Raw genomic sequence first — 7,057 nt, 5'->3', positions numbered from 1 at the left:
GTTGAAAATTAGTTACCCATATACATGTAGGTTTATTTCTGGGCTCTCAATTCTGTTCCATTGGTCTGTGTTTCTATCTCTGCCAATACCACACTGTTTTGTAGTATAATTTGAAGTCAGAGAGTGTGATACCTCAAGCTTTGTTCTTTTTTCTCTGGATTGCTTTGGCTGTTTAGGGGTTGCTCATGGTTCTATAAAATTTGAGGATATTTTTTGTTCTATTTCTGTGAAAAATGCTATTGGGATTTTGATGCCATTGCATTAAATCCGTAGGTTGCTTTAGGTAATATGACCATTTTAACTATGTTGAATCTTCTAATCCATGAACATGGAATATCTTTCCATTTCTTTGTGTCTTCAATATCTTTTAACAATGTCTAGGAGTTTCCAGTGTATAGGTCTTTCACATTTTTTGTTAAGTTTATTCCTAGGTATTGTATCCTTTTTGTTGCAATTGAAATGAATTTTTCTTCATTTCTTTTTCTGATAGTTTGTTGTTATATAGGAACACAGTGAACTTTTGTATATTGATTGTGTATCCTGCAACTTTACTGTATTTGTTTATTGTTTCTAATAGTCTTTTGGTGGAGTCTTTTGGATTTTCTCTACATAGAACTATGTCATCTGAAAAAAGTGACAATTTTATGTCTTCATTCCCAATTTGGATGCCTTTTATTTCTTTCTCTTGCATAATTGCTTTGGCTAGGACTTCCAGTAATATGTTGAATAACAGTGGTGAGAGTGGGCATTCTTGTCTTGTTTCTGATCTTAGAGGAAAAGCTTTCAGTTTTTCACCACTGATTATAATATTAACTGAGGGTTTGTCATACATGGCCTTTATTATGTTAAGATACTTTTCTTCTATATTCATTTTATTGCATATTTTATAATATATCGATGCTGTATCTTGTCAAATGCTCTTTCTGCATCTATTGATATGATCATATAATTTTTATCTTTTATTTTGTTAATGTGGAGTATCACACTGATTGAGTTGCATATGTTGAATCATCTATGTATTCTTGGAATGAACCCCCACTTGATTATGATGTACTACTTTCTAATATAGCATTGTATTCAATTTGCTAGTATTTTATTTAGAGTTTTTTCATCTATAGTCATCAGAGCTATTTGTCTGTATTTTTCTCATTTTATGTTGTCCTTTCCAAGTTTTGACATAAGGATTTTGTTGACCTCATAAAATGAGTTCGAATTTTTGGAAGAATTTCAGAAGGATAGCATTAAAACTTTGAATGTTTGGTCAAATTCATAGTGGAGTCGTCTTGTCCTGAACTCTTAGTTTTTTGGAGGTTTTTCATGATTGTTTCAATTTCCTTACTGTTGCTTAGTTTATTTAGATTTTCTGATTCTTCATGATTCAGTGTAATAAGGTTGTATATTTTTAAGAACTTGTCCATTTCTTTTAGGTTACTGAATTTGGTGGTATATAGTCTTTCATAGTTTTTGTATAGTCTTTTGTATTTCTGTTGTGTCTGTTGTAATTTCTCGTTCATTTTTATTTTGTTTGAGTCTTCCCTTTTTTCCTAGTGACTCTAGCAAGAGGTTTGTCAATTTCATTTATCTTTTCAAGGAATCAGCTCTTTGTTGCACTATTTTTTCTGTTGTCTTCTTGTTATCTATTTCATTTACTTCTGTTCTAATTTTTATTGTGTCCTTCCTTCTACTGACTTTAGGCTTTGTTTGTTCTTTTTCCAGTTCTTTAAGGTGAAATATTTGGCTGTTTTTTTGAAAATTTACTTGTTTCTTGAGGTAGGCCTATAATGCTATAAAATTCCCTCACTACCACTTTTGTTACAGCCCCCAAACTTTGATGTGTCATATTATCATTTTTATTTGCCTCTATTTATCTCTTGATTTCTTTTTTTATTTTTTCTTTGACCTAGTTGTCATTTAGTAGAATGTTGTTTAATTTCCTCATATTTATAGTTCTTTTTCAGCTTTTTTTTTTTGCAGTTGTTTTCCATTTTCAAAGCATTGTGGTCAGAGAATATGCTTGCTTGGTTTGATTTCAGTCTTCTTAAATTTGTTGAGGCTAGTTTTGTGCTCCAACATATGGTATATCTAAGGGAATCTTTCATGTGCACTAGAAAAGAATGTATTTTCTGGTGTTCTGGGATGAAAAGCTCTGTAAATGTCAATTGTGCCCATTTGGTCTAATGTTTCATTAAATGTGCCGATATTTTATTAATTTTCTGTTTAGATGATCTATCCATTGCTGTCAATGGGGTATTTAGATCCCCTACTATAATTATATTTTGTCAGTTTCTCCCTTTAGTTCTGTTATTAGTTGCCATATATGTATATGTATATGTATGTATATGTATACGTGTGTGTGTGTGTGTGTGTGTGTGTGTGTATTTGGTGCTTTCAGGTTGGGTGCATCTTTATTATTATGTCATCTTGATGTATTGTCTCCTTTATCAATATAAAATGTCCATCTTTGTCTCGTTAACTTTTTTATCCTGATATCTATTTTGTCTCATATAAGTATGGCTATACCTGTTTTTCTCTAGAGACTATTTGCTTGGAGTATCATCTTCCACCCATTCACTTTGAGTCTGTATTTATCCTACAAGCTGCTATGTGTCTCCTAAAGGCAGCATATTGTTGGGTTTTGTTTTTTAATTAATCCTGCTACTCTGTGCCTTTTAATTGATGAGTTCGGTCCATTTACATTTTTGGTGATTATTGATATATCAAGATTTAGTATAGCCATTTTATCTTTTGTTTTCTGGTTTCTCCATGTCTCTATTGTTTCTTTTTTCTTGTGTTTCTGTCTTATTTTAGTTTGGTGGTTTTCTATGATTTTTTCCCTCCATTTCTTCTTTTTTTATATTATGTCTCAGTTCTGAATTTTTGTTTTGTGGTTACTATTAGAGTTAGGCAAAAAAAATCATCTATACAATGGTCCTTTTTCTTCTGATTACATCTTAATTCCTTTCACCTGTGCAAGTTTAGTCCTTTCTCCCTCTCCTATTAAGTTTTTGTTATCACAAATTGCCCCTTTGTGTGCTATGCATTCATTTCCAAATTGTAGTAGTAGCCATTGTCGTCTTTTTTTCTTGATATGCTTTTACCTCCTTTAACCTTTATATTATACTTAACTGTTTGATACCCTATTCTGAACAACAAAAGTTGCAATTTCCTGCTTCTGTTAGTCATCTTATTTGCAGTTTTATGTTCTTTTGTCTTTTTGTTTTAGGTAGAAGAGCACCTTTCAGTATTTCTTATAATGTTGGTCTTGTGTTAAATTCTCTCAGTTTCTGAATGTCTGGAAAAGCATTTATTTCTCCTTCATATCTAAAGGATAACTTTGCTGGATTTATTATTCTTGGTTGGCGATTTCTCTCTAAACTCAATGGGAAAAGTAATGTTTGTCTTCCAGGCTTTGCACACATACATTTTGTGCAGGTACATGAGTATCTGTCTGTGCATGCATACATGCAAGTGTGTATAAATATGTGTATGTGTTTGTTTCACAGTAACATTGCTTTTGTGCAGGTAATAGACTGTATAGGTATACCTTGTTTCATTGCACTTTGCTTTATTACACTTCACAGGTATTGCATTTTTTACAAATTGAAGTTAAGACTCTCTATCAAGAAAAAAATTACAACTCAATTATGTCTCTGAAGTCTCAGATAATGATTAGCTTTTTTAGCAATAAAGCATTTTTTAATTAAGTTATGTACATTATTTTTATAGACCCAATGCTATTAAACACTTATTAGACTACCATAATGTGTAAACATAACTGTTCTGTGTACTGGGAAACCAAAAAAATTCATGTGACTCATGAATTTATATTTTGATATTTGCTTGAATTTATATTTTGATATTTGCTTGAATGTGTGGTCTGGAACCAAATGCACAGTATTTCCAAGGTATGCCTATACTTAGTCTCTTCCAGATGTTGGAGACAGAAGTAATTTACCATAAAATTAATGAAGCTTAAATTTCCTTTTCAAGGCCCTCAGTTGGGCCCTGTAACATTTTTCATTTGTAATCTTATATTTTCTTAAATATAAGCACCCCTCTAATCTTGGATTTGGTGAGGTTACACTTTATTGTGAAACTTTAGACTAAATATAGAGGGGAAAGGATGAATGAGGGGCAGAATCTGGGATCAATATTAGTTCAAACAGGCTGGAGAAAACCATAGATTGATGAAAACATTTGAGCCAAGTAGAGTCAAGATGAAACCACCTCTAAGGTGCATTGGTTTCTGGCTTAGCTATTTTTAAAAGATTAGATACTGAATAAGAAAACATTAGAGAGTTTTTCGTATTGATTTTACAACTAGTTCTTTTCCTTAATAGATAGCATTATTCAGCTTAGGTTTTATGGAATTTTAACAGTTTGGGCTGGAACACTGAAGATCACCCATTTCAAGTTTCTTATTGTAATACTGAGGCATAGACGTTTAAATGACCTGTGTGGTGGTATAGGTACAACACACATCTCCTGTTTCTTGTGCTCTGTCACTGCTGCTTCCTCTAATTAGAAACCATTCTCTTCTAGTGTCCTAGCATTAGAGCAGTAAGCTGATCCCAAGCTGTGTTACCACCAAAGTCAAAGCAGCTGCTCTAGTTCTAGGTTAAACACATCTGCCAATTGTGCTTTTATTGCTAGCGCAGAATTGAATTATGGAAAAGACTGTTTTTGAGCCGAAGTGTTATAGGAGTTGATTCAGAGGAAACAGGTCTTTATGTGATTGGTGACCAAGCTGTAAGAGGGTCTAGCATGCTTTACTTGTGAGAAGTTGAAATATGGGTCTCAGAGATTCTACATTAGGAATTAGTAGGGATTAATCTATTGTGTTGATACTTCAGTCACTTGAATCTTCATTCTAACTTCCAGAAAAGCAGGGATAATTACTGACCCTAAAATCAAATCAGCAACTTTAAGTTAATGTGATGATATTAAAACAGTTTCTCATGTATGGCTAGACATTGGTACTATTGAGGTCAGAGTCTGATCTCCATTTATATCAGTTGGCTGAAAGCAGCTGGTTCTATAGCCATGGGCTTTCCCACAACAGTAAACCACTTTGTAAGGGAGATCAAGTGAGTGAAGGTCTGTTGATGGCTTAATACCTCTCGTTTTTACTAGGGGAAAAAAAGGACAAATTTTAAGTAATTAGTAGTCCAAAAATGCTCTTCTCGTTACTGAAATAGTGACCTGGCAATGGTCTTTGAAAGGCAGTGAGAAAAGTATGATTAATATCATCAAAGTTGCATCCCGTAAATTTTGTTTATTGTGTTTCTATTTTAGTTTATTTCAAGATGTTTTAAACTTCTCATTTGATTTCGTCTTTAACCTTGTTTGTTCAAGAGCGTGTTATTTAATTTCCACGTATCCATGAATTTTCCTACTTCCTCTTGTTATTGATTTTGATTTTCACACCATTGTGATTAGAAAAGGCACTTGATATGAATTCAGTCTTAAATTTGTTAAGACTAATTTTGTGATCAAGCATATGATCTATCCAGGAGAATGTTCTGTGTGTATTTGGAAATAGTTATATTGTGATGCTGTTGGATAGAATGTTTTGTATATATTTGTTAGGTTAAATTTGATCTAGCATTATTCAAGTCCACTGTTTCCTTATTGACTTTCTGTCAATTATCTATCCTTTGTTGAAAGTGAGGTATTGAAGTCCTCTCTATTATTGTATTATAACTATCTCTTCAGTTCTGTTAACATTTCCTTTATATTAATAGATGTACTAATACTGGGCGCATATATATTTACGCATATATATACCATCTTGATGATTTGACCCCTTTATCATTGTATAATTATTTTCTCTGTCTCTTGTAACAATTTTTGACTTGAAGTCTATTTTGTCTGATATAAATATTGCTACCACTGTTGTCTTTTAGTTGCCATTAGCATGAAATATCTTTTCTATTCCTCACTTTCAGTCTGTCTTTAAAGCTAAAGTGAGTCTTCTGCAGGCAGCATTTTGTTGGATTTAAAAAAAAAAAAATCCATTCAGCCACTCTATGTGTTGACTGGAAAATTTAATCCATTTACATTTAAAGTAATTATTGACAGGTAAGAACCTACTATTGCCCTTTTGTTTATTGTTTTCTATTTTGTAGTTTTGCTCTTTTCTTTCCCTCTTGCATATTTTCTTTCTGAATTATTTTTTGTAGTATTATGCTTTGATTTTTTTCTCTTTCTCTTTTGCCTATCTACTACAGCTTTATTTTCTATGATTACTGTGAGGCTTACATAAGACATGTTATAGTTACAATAGCCTATTTTAAGCTGATAACAACTTAACTTTGACCACATACAAAAATTCTATGCTTTTACTTATTCCTTGATATGTTTTATGTTATTGATGTTACAATCTACATCTTTTTATATTGTGGATCCATTAATAAATTATTGTACCTATAGTTACTTTTAATACTTTTATCTTTTAACTTTTATACCAGAGTTCAGAGTGACTTATATAACACCATTACTGTACTAGAGTATTCTGACTGTATTAGGGGTTTTGACTATATACTTACTGTTAACAATGAGTTTTATACTTTCATATGTTTTTATGTTGTTTATTAGCATCCTTTTATTCAACTCTTTTTAGCATTTCTTGTAAGGCGGGTCTAGTGGTTATAAAATCCCTCTTCTTTTGTTTGTCTAGGAAAAGTCTTTATTCCTCATTTCTGAAGGACAGCTTTGCTTGGTAAATATTTATGGTTGGCAGTTTTTTCTTGGAGCAGTTTGAATATATCATCCCACTCTCTCCTGGCCTGCAAGGTATCTGCTGAGAAATCTGCTGATAGCCTTGTGAGTGTTCTCTTGTATATGACAAGTCGCTTTTCTCTTGCTACTTAAAAAATTCTCTCTTTGTCATACAGTTTTGACAATTTGATTATAATGTGTATCAGTGAAGACTACTTTATGTTCAATCTATTCGATATTCTTTGAGCTTCGTGAATCTGGATATTCACTTCCCTTCCCAGATTTGGGAAGTTTTCTGTCATTAGTTCTTTAAAGATGCTTTCTGCCTTTTCTTTCC

Source organism: Pteropus alecto, unplaced genomic scaffold (genome assembly GCF_000325575.1).
Source record: "Pteropus alecto unplaced genomic scaffold, ASM32557v1 scaffold204, whole genome shotgun sequence".
In the NCBI taxonomy this organism is placed as follows: Eukaryota; Metazoa; Chordata; class Mammalia; order Chiroptera; family Pteropodidae; genus Pteropus; species Pteropus alecto.
This window is presented reverse-complemented; position numbering follows the sequence as displayed.